Source organism: Myotis davidii, unplaced genomic scaffold (assembly GCF_000327345.1).
Source record: "Myotis davidii unplaced genomic scaffold, ASM32734v1 scaffold631, whole genome shotgun sequence".
NCBI lineage: Eukaryota > Metazoa > Chordata > Mammalia > Chiroptera > Vespertilionidae > Myotis > Myotis davidii.
Window position 1 is genome coordinate 584,979 of NW_006282600.1, and position 19,573 is coordinate 604,551.

The 19,573-nt window shown below is 40.1% G+C and overlaps 1 protein-coding gene and 1 long non-coding RNA gene across 2 annotated transcripts in view; both read left to right on the forward strand.

Annotated features, from left to right (window-relative positions):
* GPC4 (glypican 4) overlaps positions 1-19,573 on the forward strand; it is a 119,856-nt gene that overhangs the window by 24,415 nt on the left and 75,868 nt on the right. The gene's annotated exons all lie outside the window — the stretch shown is intronic.
* LOC107182245 lies at positions 662-19,203 on the forward strand. Its single transcript, XR_001512966.1, has 3 exons — positions 662-1,048; positions 9,985-9,987; positions 19,192-19,203. It is a non-coding gene; the product is annotated as an uncharacterized LOC107182245 (long non-coding RNA).

Genomic DNA, 19,573 nt, shown 5'->3' on the forward strand with positions numbered 1-19,573 from the left:
AATTACTTTCCAAAGTTTCTTGATGATGTGCCTAGAAGTAATTTTAATTTAAACAAGCAAATATGAATTCTTCATTTAAACATTTTCCAACTCCATCTGTGTTCCTAATAGAATCCTCTGAAAAAACTGCTTAGATGAAAAAAAAACCCCAAATGAAAACCTGAAATAAAATGGACTCTAGTGCCCTTACTGCTGTTTAACAGCCGCCTCTCCACCCCCCACCCACAAGGCCGCCTCATAGAGAAGTTGATGCACAAAGAAGATGTATCAGTGTTCTCAACGAAGCTGAAATCCCAGTCCTCTCCTGTGCAAAGTTGCTATTATATTAGAAATATCCTTTAATTTTAGCATTGGCTTAATAATACCTACACATATATAATCCATTCTCAAAACAACCATTAATTTTGGCTGCCTCATTTTTCAAGATGTAGATGTGGGATAGCAGAAAGAGCTCAGCAGTTAGATGACCTGCATTTTAACTAATACCGGAGTGCCTGTTTGTTAAGCTTGGCATTTCCTGTATTTATTTCATTGAATCTTGTATTGACCTCATAAGTACCGCAGAGAGGATTTTTATCTTTATTTTTCTGATCAAAACTGAGCCTCAGTTTCTGTAACTGTAAAATGGGACAATGCCTTCAGGGCTTCTGGTGAAGACAAAATAAAATAGCATGTGAAGAGGCTTTAAGCACCATATGCTGATGGGCCTGGGGAAGTCCAGACAGGCCCCTCCTGGGGTACTTGCTTCTGTTTCTCAGGTTGCATTATGGGCCCTTTTCCTCCTTTCACTTGGGCCTGGCCACCAACCTCCTTTAATCCCATGATCTGTACCCTGCCCTGAGGTGTACTGGTTCCTTGTTGAGAAACTAAAGCTGGGAACATGATTGACTTAACCCTTCAGGTATTGTTACTTAGGCAAGTCAAGTACCTGGCCTCACCCACCTATGCTGTCCCTCTCCCAGCCTAACTGGTATGGTAGTCTTGGCCATGGAAACCTAGGCCTGCCCCTTTCCTCCTGACCCACCAGGGGTATTCATTGGCAGGAGCTGTTCTGCAGTGGCCCTCAGTTGCTTGTTAGTCAATGCATGTGATATTGTTCTACCGAAGAAGCTGATCTCTGAGAGCTTGAATGGGCTCAGATGCTGTCTCCATCAGGCTGAGCCCTGCCCCTGTGCATGTGTTCTCTGCCACAGAGAAATGTTCCCAGCAGCGGTGTCCAACTGGCCCTCCTATCTTTGGACCAGAGTACACTCAGGGTCTGCTAAACCAATCCACAGCCCAGTGGATTATCCTCATGGCCCCAGTGATGAGAAGGGTGGAGGCCCATTGTAAGTTGTTTGTTGCCTTCCTCCCCTACAACCTGCCCCAATATCTCAGCCATTGCCTTCCTTTTGAGACCAAGTGTGGAAGGCCTATTAGCTGTTTTTCTCTTTGACATCCTAATTTTTGGCCTGTGCAGGCAGCAGCCTTTCTTTAGGACCCCATCAGTGAGAGGCCTGGGAGGCTGAGCCCTGACTTTGAGCTGAGTCAGGGAGGAGCAAAGCAATGGTCAAGGTTGGCCCTTGCCCCTCAGCCCTGTACAATTAAAGGTATGAGCCTAGACCAGCGATGGCAAACCTATGACACGAAATCATTTTTTTGGTTGATTTTTCTTTGTTAAATGGCATTTAAATATATAAAATAAATATCAAAAATATAAATCTTTGTTTTACTATGGTTGCAAATATCAAAAAATTTCTATATGTGACACAGCATCAGAGTTAAGTTAGGGTTTTTCAAAATGCTGACACGCCGAGCTCAAAAGGTTCGCCATCACTGGCCTAGACTGACTTCTGCAGCACTGGTGGGGTGGGGCTGGGACCAGACATCTGTCTCCAGGGGACAGAGTCCCTCCCCTCTTCCAGCCTACCTTGTTTGGAAATATTGAGTTATACTTTAAAATGTATTCAAGAGAGTTCCAATAAATTTTTTCTGTACAGCTTCCTGTCCTGCAAGTTGTCTAAAATCCTAGCCCACTGCCTCCCACTTCTGTGCAGGCCAGGATCAACCACAGGCTCCACTGAAGGGGAAGAACGGTGCCATGTGGTGCCATGTGACTCTCAGAGAGGCTTCTCAGTCACAGCTGTTTTGACTCGGCATGTGGCCACCTATGAGCTGTACAAGCTTGGTCTGGTCAGGAAAGCTCTTAGAACCTCGTTTTCCTGGGTTGTCATGTTCCCATTTCAGGGCTTGTGTGTGAATATTCAGTGAGATGATGTGTATGAAATAGATGTGCATATTAAGCACACTCACAGTAGAATCTCCATAAAATGTAGGCCAGTCAAAAAAAAAAAAGCACCATATGAAAGAGAGACGTTGCCATTAAGACAATTACTTCTGTTCTGATTCTGAATACCTGTAAGTAAAAATCAAAACCAAATGAATGAGCCTAATCTTTTAACTGCTCTTGATTAACAATTGAATTCTTTAGTGTTTCTGATATTTCTACTAAGACAATCTCTATTACAAACATTTTTATGCTTCTCCCCCCTCCACCTGCCACCCCATAAAAACTGATTTGCAAATGTTACTCTAAGTCACCCAGCTTGCAAGAAATACTGAGTCCTTGAACTAAATGCTATACTACAAAGTCAAAATGGATATGTTCCTGTGAGGCAGAAGCTGTGTGGCACAAAAATACATTTACTTTATTCACCCACAAGTTGGAAAGGTGCAGGGAAATGGTAAGGAGGTAATACTAAGCTCTTGGAGGCATCATTTACTTGTATTAAGATGTATTTTATTATCTTTATGCAAATAAATGTGCTATTATTGTGAGTCCGGGCTGGGGGTTCTCTGGCTCTGATCTGTGGCCTCTTTGAATCCAAAAGGCTTCTACAGAGATCCTGAAGGGCAGTGCTTCCCAGCAGGGTTAGAGGCTATGCAGAGAGGGCCTTAGTTTTCAAGCTGAGTTCAGCTTGACAAGTAGCACAGTTATTCTTTTTGTTTTGTTGGGAGTGGGTAGTGGGACAGAAAGGGGAATGCTGGCTAGTAAGATTAGCAGGACTGTGGGGATGAATGTGCTTGGGATCTGACATCTTTACTGGTAGCTTCTTAAGGCTCCTGGTTACTCTTAAGGTCTTTGACAGCCTTGGTAAGTGATACCTGACCTTTTAAGGTCCCTGTTTGTACGTGTAGTTCATGTAGTTCGATAGCCCGAGGTCTGAAGCTTTCCGGAAATGCTTTCCATGTGCCAAAGACAATGCCCAGAGCCTGTGCTTGGCTTGGGCTCTCACTCCTACTCAGGTAATTGTGCATCCTTAAGTAACCTTTCCAACTGAAGACTGAGACATTTATAGCAACCCTTAAGTTCCTCTCATCTCCTCTCCTTACTCTTTTTTTTCTTTCAAAGTTTGAACTTTGAAATCCTCATAAAAAACTTTTTAAAAGAAAGAAATGACTTGAATTGACTGCAGATTTAACAACAGGGTATGGCTTTACTGCCATCTTTAGCTGAAGGACATGGCTTTGTTTGACAGAGATCCTTGAGTCTTATTAACATTGAAAAATTGATAACACTGTTCCTTTCAGGAAAAAATAGAAAAAAGATTGTATGGCTCCTTTTTATTCGAAAGGAGTAAAACTATCACAATTAGTTAGGGCTTTACAACTTTTATCTTGCACATGGCCATTTGCTCTGGGTAGTAGTTTCATTTGGACACATTAAAGTGTGATTCTTTGTGAATTTTTGTTTCTCCTTAGAATATTCTCATCTTGCTTTGTCACAATAATAAGCATAAATGTTTTTGAAAGGGCTTTTAGACTTATTAAGAACTACCCTTAATATGTTATAATAGACTATTTTTAGAGCAATTTTAGGTTCACTGCAAATTTGATCAGAAAGTACAGAGAGTTTCCATATGCTTCCTGCCTCCCCGCACATGCACAATATCCCCCATTGTCAGCATCCTGCCCCAGAGTGGCACATTTGTTACTGTTCCTGAACCTATATTGACACATCATTATCACCTAATGTCCATCATTGCATTAAGATTCACTCTTGGTGGTATACATTCTGGGGGTTTTGATAACTATATAATTGCATGTATCCACCACTGTAGTATCACAGAATAGTTTTACTGCCCTAAAAATCTTTACTCCAACTATACATTCCTCCCATCCCCCCCAACCCTTGGCAACTACTGATGTTTTTACTGTCACCATAGTTTTGCCTTTTCCAGAATGTATGTAGTTGGAATCATACAGTATGTAACCTTTTCAGTTTGGCTTCTTTTACTTAGTAATATGCATTCAACATTCCTCCATGTCTTTTGTGGTTTGATAGTTCATTTCTTTTTAGCACTGAATAATATTCCATTATCTGGATGTACCATAGTGTATCCATTCACCTACTGAAGGACAGATTGGCTGCTTCCAGGTTCTGTAAATAAATACCAGTGTGCAGTTTTTATGTGGAGACCAGTGGCCTGGTGCACAAAATTCATGCACATTAAAAGGGAATTAATTAGAGGGAATATTTTAATATTGCTATTTGCCCTCTTTCTATAATACAAGTGTCAGAGATGAAAGAAAATTAGTAACATGTATATGAAAATAATATATAAATTTATTAATAAATAAACAATAACAGCGTCATGTCCCCAGCTGGCACCTGTCAAGCCTTACAAGCAAGAGGCACTGCCTGAGGTCCCCCGTCAAGCCCCACTGGGCGGGGGGCACATCCTCAGGTTCCCCCGGCCCGGTGCCACACATCCTCAGGTCCCTGCTGATCGCTTATTACAGCTCGTTATGGGAACCCCGCCTCCACTGTGGGCATCCCCACCGAGTGGAGGGCGCAACCTCAGGTCCCCCATCAAGCCCCCCCGCTGGGCAGGGGGGGCGCAGCTTCAGGTCCCCTGGCCCGGTGCTGGGGTGGGTGGTGTGGCCTGAGGTCCCCCGTCAAGCCCTACTGGGTGGGGGTTGCAGCCTCAGGTCCCCTGCCCTGGCCCAGCGCCACGCAGACTCAGGTCCCTGCCGATTGCTTGTTAATGTGGGTGCAGCCATCTTGTGATGGCGTGATGGAGTGAGGGTCAATTTGCATATTACCTCTTTATTATATAGGATGTTTTCAGCTCATTTGGATAAATACCAAGAAGCATGAGTATATTTAGTTTTGTAAGAAACTTCCAAACTGTCTTCCAAAGTGGTTGTGCCAATTTGCATTTCCACCATGAGTGAATGAGAATTCCTCTTCTTCCACATTCTCACCAGATTTTGGTCATGTCAGTGTTTGGCATTTTGGGCATTTTAATAGATGTGTAGTGGTATCTCACAGTTTTGTTTTTTTTTTAAAAAGATACTTTAAAGATTTTAAAATTGATTTTTAGAGAGAGATGAAGGGAGAGAGAGAGTGCAACATAGAACAGCTGCCTCCTACATGCCTCCTGCAGGGGATGGAGCCTGCATGTGATGATGCCCTTTCCAGGAATCAAACCTGTAACCTTTTGGTGCATGGGATGACACCCAGCAACTGAGCCACATAATTGTTTTAATTTGCATTTCCCAGTGACATATGATATGGATCATTCTTTCATGTTTTTTTTTTTTTGCCATCTTTACATTTTCTTTTTTGTTGTTGTTAATCCTCACCCGAGGATATTATTCCATTGATTTTTAGGGAGAGTAGAAGGGAGGGAGAGAAACAAAGAGAGAGAAACATTGATATGAGAGACACATTGATTGGCTACCTCCCGCATGCACACTGACCAGGGCCAGGGATCAAGCCTGCAACCGAGTTTCGAGGTTTGAGCTCTTTGCCTGGAATCAAACCCAGAACCCTTCAGTCTGTGGGCTGACACTCTAGCCGCTGAGCCAAACTGGCCAGGCCCATCTTTATATTTTCTTTGATGAGATTTCTGCTTAGGTCTTTCCCCCATTTTTATTTTTTTTAAAGAATATTTTGTTGATTTTTTTTTTTTTATAGAGAGAGAGGGAGAGGGAGAGGGAGAGAGAAACATCCATATGAGAGTGCAACATTGATGGCTTCCTTCCTGGACATGTGCCTTTAACTGGGAATTGAACCAACAACTTCCTGGTGCACAGGTCAATCAATGCCCAATCTCCTGAGCCACATCAGCCAGGGCTATTTCCCCATTTCTAATTGAGCTTGTTGTCTTATTATTCATATTTTTTTATCCTGTGAAAAAAGTATTTTGGTCTTTTCTAACTAGAACCTGGACGTTTTGGTTCTGGTACATATTCCACTTAAATATGTAGATTTTAAGACAGATCATGCTGGTATATGTTCCCCTGGGCATGCTGAAGGATTCACTTTTATTAACAGGTTTCTGGTGAAAGGGCAGATAGTGATCTACTCTACTAGGTGTGCAGAAGCTAGTTAACTTATTGAATATACAAACATTGAAGGAAAGTATAGTCAGTTCTATTACACAATATACTCTTTCCTAAAAAAAATCCCTGTGCTATGCCAAATCATGAAGTGAAACCACAGGCCTTATGGGAAAATTGGGGTTAGATCACTTCAGCAAAAATCTTTGCCAGTGGCACATTGAAAAATTAAGGAACCTAATAAAAAAACCAGTAGCACGGTTTTGTACATGCTAAGTGGTTAAGAAATAAATATTACAATAAATATGGCATTTAACCTTTAAAACCACCTGTAGTTTGCTTGTGGACATGGGCATATAATGATGGCAGCTTGTGAGTTGTGAAGTGGTAGAAGGAAGGTAATCTGAAATCAGATGGAAAATTGTTAATACTAAATGTGAATGGATGTGACTCTTAACACAATGAACTGAGGGAGCTGGTGGATGCTTGATGTTTGTATGTTTTGTGTGTTCTTACAGGGTTTGTTTCAGCTAGTGCAGTTTTTTTATTTTACCCAGTGTTTCTTGATGAAATCACAAGTAAGCAAACATGAGATTCACATTATGCTCAAATTGTTTCCTAATACATCCGTCACATTGGAACAAATTCAAATTTTCAAAATAAGTGTTATAGCATAGACTATAATTAATATCCTAAGTTGCATTCTGGAGTGCAGGTTCCTTTTATCCATGTAGTAGCTGCTCACATATGGCCTGCTCTGTATGTGCTACTCAGAAGTGCTGCCATTGAGAGCAAATGGACCAAGGCTCTTATCAATAGTCTGTGCTTCCACCAAGGGTCTTTTGTGTTGCTTGGGAGGGCAAGTTAGCATGCAAAGAGTTAACTTCTGGTTTTAGGTTGTTTCAGATTTAGGTTGTTTTAAGATTTACTGCTTATTCAGTATTGCTGGTATGGATGAAGCATTGATCAGGGCTGAGCGGTGAGAAAGCTTCCCTAGAGCCAGTCTAACCAGGGTTGGCTGCATGTTTGAGCCATCAGGTGGACTGTCTTCATAGAGCAATTAAAAGCATATTTGAAGCAGGTCTTCTTTCCAGTCTCTGGCCTTGGATCTTAATAGTATTCAGTTGTGTCTGCATCTCTTTTCTGTGCACATTTCCCCTTATGGATTACAAAGTTCCCTTGCTGTGGAAACATTAAAAATTTTTTATTGAATTTATTGGGGTGACAGTGGTTAGTAAAATTATATAGGTTTCAGGTGTAAAATTCTATAACACATCATTTGTATATAGTATTGTGTTCATTACCCCAAGTCAAGTCTAATTCAGTCACCATTTCTCCTCATTGTACCTTCCGCTACCTCTCCCACCCCCCTTTTCCTCTAGTAATCACCACACTGTTTGTTGTCTGTGTCTATGAGGTCCCCCTCCCCCCCCCAATCATGTTAAAGACTGGTTTCAAAGGGAAAACAACACCTTAGAGAGGAAATTATTTTCAAAAATAGATATTCACATTGCATATAAATATACAGACAAGTGCTCCAATAACAACAAAATGCTGCCCTTCTGTTCTAGGAAATAAATACCTTATTTTCATTGTGGAAGGAGGAATTCTTCACAAAATTGAAATGCTCTGCTCTCTGTGTATTATTTCCTATAATCCTCCCATCCCCCACTGAAGATGCTGGGGACTCAGAGTGGCACTATTAATATTTTTTTGAAAGCTTTAGGTTTTTCTTTAGATTGACTGATATGCCATCCAAGAGCTATATCACATTTATTCTAGGTGTGATTGGGAATGGTTTTTGCTTGCATTTTATTTTTTTATTGCTTAAAGTATTACAAAGGGTTGCTTGCATTTTAAAAAGGTTTTGTAAAGAAGATTCAGGACTCTCATCTCTAGGTCAAAGCAGTCCAATTTTATGGAGCCCCAAATTTCTCTATCATTTGCTATTTAGAACCACTCTGTTGTATATAGAAACTTCACTGGTTCAGGTGGAGAATAGGAGTTGGTATCTTTGCTTAGAGCTGGGGTAGGGAACCTTTTTTCTGCCAAGGGCCATTTGGGTATTTATAACATCATTCTCAGGCCATACAAAATTATCAACTTAAAAATTAGCCTGCTATATTTGGTCAAACATTTAATTAACTCACCCCTAATGCCTTGGCAGGCCAGACCAAATGATTTTGTGGGCCTTGTGGGCCAGACGTTTCCCAACCCTGGTTTAGAGAGTGAGGGCAGTGATTTAAATCCTTGGCTTACTGATTGCTTCTCTTACCCGAGAACGTACTATGCACCAGTTCTGATTTTCATGTTTTTATTCTTTAATCCTTGCAAGACATTGTAAAATTAGTTCCTCCTCCCCCATTTTCCACTTGAAACTTCTCTGAGTCACTTGCATGCAATTTGAACCCAGAAAATTTTTTTTTAAAACTTTTGCTTCATTTTTTATTGAGGTGAATTTCACATAACAGAAATTTCGCCATTTTAACCATTTTAAAGTGTATACTTCAGTGCTATTTAGTACATTTACAATATTGTGCAATCATCGGCACCCTAGTGGTAGAACTTTTTCATCCTCATAAAAGTTAAATCTTATACCATTAAATGACCACTTCTCATACCCCCCTTCCCAGTCCTTGGTGAGCACTGATCTGCTTTCTGTCTCTGGATTTGGCCCATTTTTGATATTTAATGTAAGTGGAATCATAATATCGAACCTTTTGTTTGGCTTCTTTCATTTATAATATTTTCAATGTTCTTTTCCATTGTTGCATATATTGGCACTTTTTATGGCTGAATAATATTCCATTGCATGGACATACCATATATTTTATCTGTTCGTCATTCAATGGTCATTTGGGTTGTTTCCATGTTTTGGCTATTGTGAATAGTACTGCTATGAACATTCCTGTACACATTTTTGTCTCAACACCTGTTTTCAATTTTCTTGAAAAAAAATGTACAATGAATGGAGTTGCTGGGTCATATGGTAATGCTGTTTAACTTTTTTAAAAAGTTGATTTCAGAGAGGAAGGGAGAGGTAAAGAGGGATAGAAACATCAATGATGACTAAGAATGATCGATCGGCTGCCTCCTGCATGCCCCCTATTGGGGACTGAGCCTGCAACCCGGGGATGTGCCCTTGACCGGAATTGAACCCAGGATCCTTTAGTCCTCAGGCCAATGCTCTATCCACTGAGCCAAACTGGCTTAGGGCCTATGTTTAACTTTTTGAGGAACTGCCCAACTGTTTTCTTTCATGGCTGCACCATTTTACATTCTCATCAACAGCGGGTAAAGTGAACACAAATATTTTTTACTCCGGTGGGTGTGCTCATTTTCTTTGGCTATACTGTGTCCTAATAACTCCCCGAAGGTTCCAGCAACCCCTTGCTAAATCTCATCTCCAGCCAACAAAAAAGCATGTTGCAGGATGTCTCATGTTTCAAAGGGAAGTTGTTGGTAATCTGACTTTGGCTTGGGGAAATAACAGGTGTTTGAGATTTATCAATGGACACTGTCCTCTTCCTCAGTATCAGGTAGTAATTAAGAGTATAGGCTCTGGAACTACAACTTGTATTATTCCAATTCCAAGAAATATCCAAAACGGACAAATACAGAGAGAAAGAGTAGGATCAGCAGCTGCCTAGGACTTAGGGAGTGATGACTAAGGTATGGGATTATGAAAATATTCTAATTCTAATATTGATTGTAGTGATGGTTGCACAACTCAAAATATACTAAAACTATTGTATGGTGCACTTTAAATGGGTGAATTGTATAGTATGTGCATGATATCTTATTAAAATACTAGAGGCCCGGTGCACAAAATTCATGCATGGGTGTATGTGTGTGTGTCCCTCAGCCAAGCCTGCAACCTCTCCAATCTGGGACATCCCTCTCACAATCCAGGACTGCTGGCTCCCAACTGCTCGCCTGCCTGATTGCCCATAACTGCTTCTGCCTGCCAGGCGGATCACTCCCTAACCACTCCCTGCCAGCCTGATTGATGCCTGGGCAGCCATTTTGTGTGTTGGAGTGATGGTCAATTTGCATGCTGGTTGTGACTAATTAGTATATCAGGGCTAATTAGTATATCCCTCTCTTATTGTGTTGGAGTGATGGTCAATTTGCATACTGGTCATGACTAATTAGCATATCTGGGCTAATTAGCATATCCCTCTCTTATTATTTAGGATTAAAATAGTATTGTAGGCACTGGAGCCTTACTACCACTTATTAGCTCTGATCTTTGACAGGTTCCTTAGTGACTCTGCTCTAGTGTTCATATATGTAAAAGGGGGTAAAATAATAGTTTTGTACCTACCTTACTGAGTTGTGAAGATCAAAGGAGCTAATATAGACAATACAGTACTTCCCCTGGTACCTGACACATAGCCAGTGCTCAATGCATGTTACTAACTGTCAATATTAGCATCATAAATATTTTTTAAAGATTCAACTGATAGGTGGTGTTAATGAGAGGGCAATGAAGACAGGAAGTAGATAGAATTCCTCTTAAAATTTAAATTCTTAGTTCAACCCTGTTGCCAAGGAAAATAAGCAATATGTAACAATGTAATGAGGCAATAATTTGGATAGGAATGGGAGATGAGGTTATGTAGCAGGGGTGTTGAGTAGACCTGGGGGCTAGAAAAATAATTTTGGTGCTGATGTAGGAGAGGAAACTGTATTAAAAAGATTGCTGTGCCCTCACTGACAACAGATGTTGGGAGGTCTTGGGCTCTGGGCTCCAGGGCTTCTGACACCCTTGAAGTTCTCTCTTGTTCCTTCTCCAACACAACCTTACAGTTGGAGAAGTCCTGGTGTAGATTAGCTTCCTTGGATATGTTTTCCTTTCTATTTTCTTAAAGCCTCCCATCCTTTGTGTCTCCAGGACCCTGAACGTAGGTGCTCATGCTAGTAAAGAAACCAGCAGCTTTTCAAGAGAAACGGAAAATCTGGGATGGGATAGAAGGCAGGAGTCTACAAGACACAGATCTATGAGTGAAAAGAAAGCAGAATAAAACACTGAGCTGCCCAACTGGTCCAGTTACTTTCAGGTTGCAAGTACTCCCGAAAAAGCATCCTCGCTGTGGTCTGTGTCCCTACAGGCTCCAGGCATTAAGCTTCTGCCCAGGGCTTACCAGTCAATGTCCTGTTGAGGGGCAGGCAAAAGCAATGGTGAGCAGCCCCCTCCCCACAGCTACTTGAGGAGACAGGCCCAAAGCAAACACTTCCAGAGAACAAGCTTGAAAGTGCAAGTGGACACGCTGTAAACCAAGTGTGTAGAGTGCCGAGGCAGTATGGGTCACACTTTATTTTCACAAAATGCTTTGTTGCCCTCTCTATGCCTCCTTTCAGTAATCCAGTGCAGTGGGTGGACTGATTCTGTTTTACAGCTGGGGAAACCCTGAGCTACCAACATGTTAAATAATTTGTCACTGAGAGAACATTGAGCCTTGATGTCTGCTTCTGCGAAGATATTTGTGTTGGATTCCATCATGGGGGTAGGAATGCTTATGTCAGTTGAAGCTGCACACGTGCACACCGTGCCCAACACATGCCTGGGCAATCATGGCCGAAACGGGGATTTCATTGCCAGAAGTCTGGTGAATGTGAAATGCCATTGGCAAGGACTGGGGCTGGAGTGGGCAGCCTTGTTGCCCTGGGGAGGTTTTTCTGGGTAGCAGGAGAGAGCTTGGTGGTCAGATTTGTAGCTTCTCCCTGCCCATCCACCCCTCCCCAGCCTGCTGTCTGTCCTTCAGCTGCAGGGCCATTGGCCTGAGCATAGGGCTGCTCCTTGGCTTTGAGCCAGTGGTGAGCTGGGAGCCTCTGACTTTGAGACTTGGCCCTTTTCAGTTCTCTTTGTTCAGAAAAAAGTTTCATCCTGGCTCTTCTTCAGTGGCTGCTGAGGATTAGGAGAACCCTGGGGAGACTTGGCTATAGGACAGCTCTCAAAGCTCTGTTGGGAAATTTGAAGAGAGGCCATTTCTCTCTGTCTTATTTCATGTTACATTCTTCTCTCCCTTCCTAAATGAGATTTTACTGTTGCAAACCCTACGGCATAATCCCCTAGTGTACTTTTGTGATTCTGCAGCTATGTGATTCTGCAGCTATGGAGGGGATTAGATCAGTATCTGGACCAATAAAATATTTTAAGGACCGTACAAATGGACAATATGAAGGAAAGTTCCAATCTAGGTGCTTATTTTTAATAGTTGCACCAGTTAGAGCCACTACTTGCTTTCCTTGGTTAGCATTTCTTGTTCTATTTTGTTTTATTTTTTAAAAGCCTGCTTTTCAGTGACTGGATAGAAAAAGAAAGCCGGGAGGCTTCGCTCCCTTGAACAGAGTTGGAGAATTTGATTGCTAGATGGCCAAAGGCTGTGGTATTCCAAAGTACAAGTGGGCCATTTTCAAGAATGTATAACTACTTGTAATATCTCCAGTTTAATATTTTTAAGAAATGGAAATTGTCTCAGTTGTAAAGTGGTTTCCTATTAAACTTTTCATTTTCTTTTTGTTGTTTGTTTTTTAGTGTTTGTGGCTTTTACCTTAAAAATGTGATTTATTCCAGGATTATGAATAGATTGTTTTTGAAAATATGATTACATTACAGTAGACGAGACAGATATTTTATATTTTCCATATACTACCCTTTGGTGTAAATCTTAAATATCCCTTTATCCATCGTGTTGTTATGTTTCTTTTGGTAATTGGGGAGAATTTTACAGTGAATTGTTTCCATTAGAATTATTTTCTTGGGGACACATTAAGAAATCAAAAGGCTGTAGACTACTACATATACACATACCAGGGGTGTGTAGTTCAGTTTCTGTAATCCCACAATACACAAATGTTGGCAGGATTTCACTAATTGCATTAATCCTGTGAGATACTTTGTCATGCATGATAGATGATATTTACAAATTGAGGTCTGAAATGGTCAGAAGCTTTGAAGATGCTTTATTATGCAGCATGTGGTGATGGAAGTGTTTATATTACTTGTTTTAGAATATATTGGCCAACCAGGCAGCAAAAAAAAATACAGTCTCATAATAGGCTGCAACAATTTCATAACAAACCAGAAGCTTTCTGGCGAGTTTTTACATCCTATGCCAACAAGGTTTGACAAAGGTTTTTTCAAGGTCTTAAAACCCCATGGAAACTTGGAGGGTTTTGATATCTCATATGAAATTTATGTCATCTACATACCTGTTGAATGACTTTATTAGTAAATTTCTGTATAGTGAACTTGCAGTGGAACATGATAGCCCTTCTAGGAGCTTCTGGCTCTTTAAGGTCTCCCCTTGATTAATGAGAGAGGATTTGAGTATAATTAGGAATCACATTGTGTTTGAAGACTGGAAGTGGAAGCCCAAGAAGGGTCACTGATTTATTCTCAAGGTCATAGAGTCAGATTGTCTCACTAGGCCTTGTTTCCTCTCAACATGTGTAACAGACTGTAGGTTTTTTTGCCCCTTTCTCCCACTCTCCCAATTAGATACTTTTAAGCTTTTGAAGGTTTCCATAATCAGAAATTCTAGGTTCACCCTTGCCATACTCTTCGTGACTTCACAGATTTCCCTTTTCTTTCCTTCATCTACTTTCCCCCGTTAGTCTGTTTCTCTCACTGGGCTTCTACCTTCCTGTTCCTTTCATTTATTTGCTACCTTTTTCCAGAAAGTCTCTTGGTAGTGTTCATGAGATTTAGAATAGCATATGGTATTCTAGGCACAGATGAATTGCCCTATTGTATAAAGAGTAGGGTTGCTTTTTTTCTTTGGTGGCTATGGAGGGGGGGTGGGCAGGGAATGTTTGTTTTGGTTTCTCTGACCCTTCCATGTGATGCCAAACACTTGCAGCCACAGCAGTATCATGGATTGGTGTAATTTCCCCCCAGATTTGTAGAGCTAAAAGTCATATACTATAAAACTCACCTTGTGAAAGTGTACATTCCAGTGGTTTTCAGTATATTCACAGAGTTGTGCAACTATCACCATCATCTGTTTTAGAACATTGTTTTTACCCTAAGAAGAAGAAACTGTACCTTTTAGCAATCATTCTCCCTTCATCTGTCTAACAGCCCTAGGCAACCACTAATTTGATTTCTGTACAGATTGATGTGGCTAGGGCCCAGTCTACCATCATTTCCTTGTAATAAAAGCAGTCACTTGGCTGGTCACTTGTCTACCAGTGACCTTCCTGATTTTTGCCCATTTCCCCTTATTACTTTGATATGTCATTAACTATTTAAGAGTCAAGTAAACTTGAAGATGAGTGTACTCTGCACACCATTCCTGTTCTATAGACTCTAAAGTGGGACCCTAGAAAACCTATATGTGAACTCCCTTTCTGATGTCTAAAGTTCAGCCTCATTTTGTCAGATGATCACTTATCCTTTGCCTCTGAGCCCAGTTCTAGTGGGGAACCCCAACTAGAAGCTTTTCTCAAGGCAGAGTCTTTGTAACCCCAGCTCCAAGCCCAATGCCTGCTGCCACATGGTAGACACTCACTGTTCACTGAATAATGAACTCATGCACTGATATTGAGGATTAAATTACCCTAGCTTTTTGACACATACCTGTCATAGTTAACTAATTGAGCTCATTTATACTTCTGTGCTTTTAAAAAAATATATAACTGTAGAATAATTTTAAAAATAGCATGTAAAGCTGATGTCAGAATAAATTCTGGGTGTTCTGGTTATATCCCATTTGGTGTATTAATTAGAAATGTATGCTTTTCTCTCTACCTTTTGTTTCTTATCTTGTGAATCTGGTCCTATCCGGGAGAAAACAACATGATGCTTAGAGGACATAGTTATGTTTATTCTTTCCTACTGATGCTCTAGAAATCAGTACTCCAGGTAGCTGCATTGATTTTTTTTTAGCTCTTTTTTCCTTATCTGAGGATGAACATCTAGGAAGGAATGTTTTTCCTTGCAATCCAGGACATGCCTGTTGTAGTCAGAACATAAATGGGAGTGTAGAGATTCTATCTCAAATTCCTTTGATTGCGCTAACAGTGGGTCTGGTGTAGAAGTATGAAAAGTGCCAGTAAAATGTTAATGGGGATACTCAAAGAGTTCAAGGCATTTTGAGACATAGGACATGTTCACATCCCTCTGGTGTTGGTAAAAATTCAAAAGTGAAACCTATAAGAGTCATTTGGTTTTAATGTTGTCCAATAATAGGATATGAAAAGCAACACATTAAGGACAGTATTGACAATTGCTTTGCGCTTTCAAAGCTTGCTATCTAAAATATCCCAGCAAATTTCAAAAAGTGATAAGCAGGAAGTGCAGCAGTTTGGAAGACATGTGCTTGCTCTTAAGTAAACGCCTAAAATGCTCCTAATTTGTACCAGAGACCCTATCAAAGAGTTTTGCAAAACTTCCAGTTCGGCAATTATGAGTGTTAGTTGAGCTTAACCTCTGAGTCGTGGGTTGGGGAGTGGGAAATTATCATTTCATTCTACTTTCAAGACAAGTAGACTTTTCTAAGAGCACACAGTGGGCTAGAGGAAAAAAGGAGGGAATTTGAGAGGCTCCTCTTTTTGGAGCTGGCACACATTTCTTCTAAGAGGAATTTCCCTACTGAGCAATCTAGATATGAGTGTTTGTAATAAATATTAACCCCACCAGTGAAAATTGGCTTCATGTTAAGCTTTGAATTTTACCTGTTCCAACCCTCAAGCCCTATTTAGTTATGATACAACTAGGAATCAAGGTTGTTGTTTTTACAATTCCTTTTACTTTTAATTTTTATAAAGACTTTTTAGCAGTCCAGAAGACAAACTCTATATTAGGACAATAAGTGACACATATCTTGGTGTCTGTGACCTTTAAGTAATAACTCATTTTCCTAGAATTGGGTTCTGTGTTTCTTGAGAAGTTTTAAAATACAGTTAATCCTTGTAAAAAAGAGGGTCAGAGAAATATTGTAGGAGATGCAAAGTATCTAACTTTTTAAATATAACTGTCAGCAACCAGGATTTTTAAAAATTGAATTTATTGGGGTGACATTGGTTAATAAAAAAGCAACAAGGATTTTAAAATAATACAGTCTTCTTCAGGAAAGATGAAGGGATACTGGTTTCTTTATGAGTAAATGGAGACCATAGTTGTTTTTCTCTAACATGGGGCAATGGAGTAAAAATCTTTTACTATATTTTGGCATTTAGAAAAAACTGTTATAACTGAGGAAGAAGAAGAGAGAGGGAAGAAGGAGAGAGAGAGAGAACACATTCCCCTTTATGCCAAGAGTCTTGATTTTTAATCATTTCCAGAAAATGTTAAAACCTGGAAGAATTCTGAAGGTGCTAAGTCAATGAATGTTCTTATTGAACCAGAAACTATATTTTCTGGTGTTTTCTCTGAACATCTGAGGTGTAGTGTTGGGAAGAAACCTGAAGCTGATGGGCTGAAGGTAGTTGTAGACAATTCTAGAAAGTGTTAAGCTTTGGAGGTGGTCAGGAGATTTCTTTCTGGAAAATGGACACCAGCATGTTATGATTACCCTTAATTTATACCCTTGGGGCTGCCTTGCCAAACAAAAACTTTCTGGAATTCGAAAGCAAAATTTGGATTTCCTATAAGTTCTTTCAAACTGTTGAGCCAGGGCTGATGGAGTGGCTTGGTGTTTGGGCAGGGTGTTGAAGGAATGAATGTGTTCATTTATGGTAGGAACAGTACTCATTTCTATGAAATCACCTGCAGCCCTGGCTCAATTTTAGAATGACTTTTAGAATGTTCTGGAAATTAAATTGCTTATCTTGGGGGCCTCAGTTTCTGTTGGATAAGTTAATTGCCTCTCCCTTTGAGAAACATAGTAAGAGGCATAATGACCTAAGGTTTATTATATTTGTATTAACCAATTTGGAAAAGAGAAATCAACTCAAAGATATTTTTTTTTCTGTCAAAGAAATGGTATGCTCATTAAGGACAAGCTTCATGTATAAAGGTGGCTTTATTTATATTTGGAACTGATGGCTGCGGGCTTTCATTTGATAAGTTTGTTTAGATAACAAAACAGTATATTTCAGCATTGAGGCATGGAGGCTGCTGCATTTTCTCAAAAGACAAGAGTGGTTTAATAAAACACAAGAGTTTGTGGTAATATATGTGTCTTTGCATATTTGCTTTAGGAATGTAACTGAATACAAGTTGTTTCTTAGCAATTTGTAGTTATATTCTCCTGTTTTGTGTGTTCAGTGGTTTTGACAGACTCTAAGAGAAGAGATACTGAGGCTAGTCTAGGCATAGAAGTCAAGAATTAAAGTAAGTTTTTAATTAACAGTTTTTAAATTTGTCATAGTTCCCAATTACCTTTATATTTGAACAGGAAAAAGGCTTAAGACTTTTCTTAATTTCCTAATGGTGCTCATAAAACACATTGAATAGAAATTTGCCTAAAATTAATTTCATATGTGAGTATACACATACACATATCCAGACACACAGCAATTATAATGGGATGACTTGGTTTAATGAATTTTTCAAATATTTTAGCAAAGGTTTCAGAGCACTAATGAAACAAAAGCATTAAGGACTGCTTGTCATAGCTAATAAAGTTTGCTTGGATCTCGTGTAATTTTTCTGCCTCACTTCACAAAGTAATTGAAACTTCCTTTTTGCTTCTAGCTCCCCTCCTCACCCCCAGTCCCAAGAGCTACAGTCTTAAAAGAACATCTCTTTGGTTAGCAAGTCTATGGAATTTTTCTGAATGTAGATCTAGGTTCTCAAATAGTTACTGAGCTAGTGATCATTCAATCCTTGAAAGGGAAATTAGTTAAATCTGTCAGTGGCTTCGAGGGGCTGAAGAACATCCAAGGAGAAAAAAGGCTTGTTACACAATTGGAGCATTTAAAGCATCTCTTGTGAGCCTGAAAATTTGATCCAGGTTGAAATGTAGAGATGATGGAACTGTCCCTCTGGAACAATGAAGGTAGGAAAAAAAATAATCCCTAATCTATAGAAATACTGAAGAACTTCTATAGGTATGGGAATTGTCAGTTGAAGCAGATTAGCCAAAATGATAAGCTTTCCCAATGTTCCACATCCAGTTGTTTGCTTTTTAAAATTTCAAGTGGTTCTCTAGAAAATTGCTCACCCCCCCTCAAAATAAAACAATCCCGGAACTCTTAACCATCTCTTGCAAAATAACTACCTCCTTCCTCCCTTCCAACCATGTTTTGTTTTGGGTTGACAGTCAAAGACAAAACTGATTGTTGACTTTACCAGAAAATTTTGGGGACAGATTTTGCTGCTGCGGCTGCTGAGGTGAGCAAAAACCTCAGATTGCATATCATTTATTCTCAGGACAACAATTTATTTTTGGAGCAATGTGGGTGGGTTGTGAGGAGCTCTTCTGTTTTTGTTTTAAAGCATTTGCTAAAAAGACACTTGACTTTGAAATTTTATTTTCATATGTACTGGTCTGAGAAACCTGACCTCCCACCTCCACTCAATCTAACTTGTCAACTTTCATTTTTAACTAAGTACTCAACTAGTTGACAAAACTTGCTTACTTTAAAAGCAATCATATGGGAATAATTTGGCCTTTTTTTTTTATTAAGTTGAGTGTTAATTATTTTGATCTGCTTTTTGAATGGTGGGTTGTTAATAATAATATTAGTCACAGCTGGGCTGTGAGTGCTTGATTCCAGATTCCTTGGTTGAATGTTTCATAGGTCACTAAACAATTTCCTGATGAAAATGATTTATTTAGACCCTAATTCTTTTTTTTAAAATATATTTTATTAGCTTTTTACAGAGAGGAAGGGAGAGAGATAGAGAGTTAGAAACATCGATCAGCTGCCTCCTGCACATCTCCCACTGGGGATGTGCCCGCAACCCAGGCACATGCCCCCGACCGGAATCGAACCTGGGACCCCTCAGTCCGCAGGCTGATGCTCTATCCACTGAGCCAAACAGGTTTCGGCTAGACCCTAATTCTTGATCATTGTCTTTCCCCTTCCAATCCTGTAGGATAATTAAATGCCCAGCACTGTACCTATAACTAGTTATTTGCTATTCAAGAATCCTCATTTAGCCCTTGCTGATTTATGCAGTGGTTAGGGCGTCGGTCAGTGGACCAAGGGTCATGGGTTTGATTCTTGGCCAAGGGCACATATCTCCATTGCAGGTTGGATCCCCTGCCCCAGTCAGGGCGAGAGGGAAGCAACCAATCAATGTGTTTCTTTCACATGATCTCTCTCTCTCTCTCTCTCTCACTCTCTC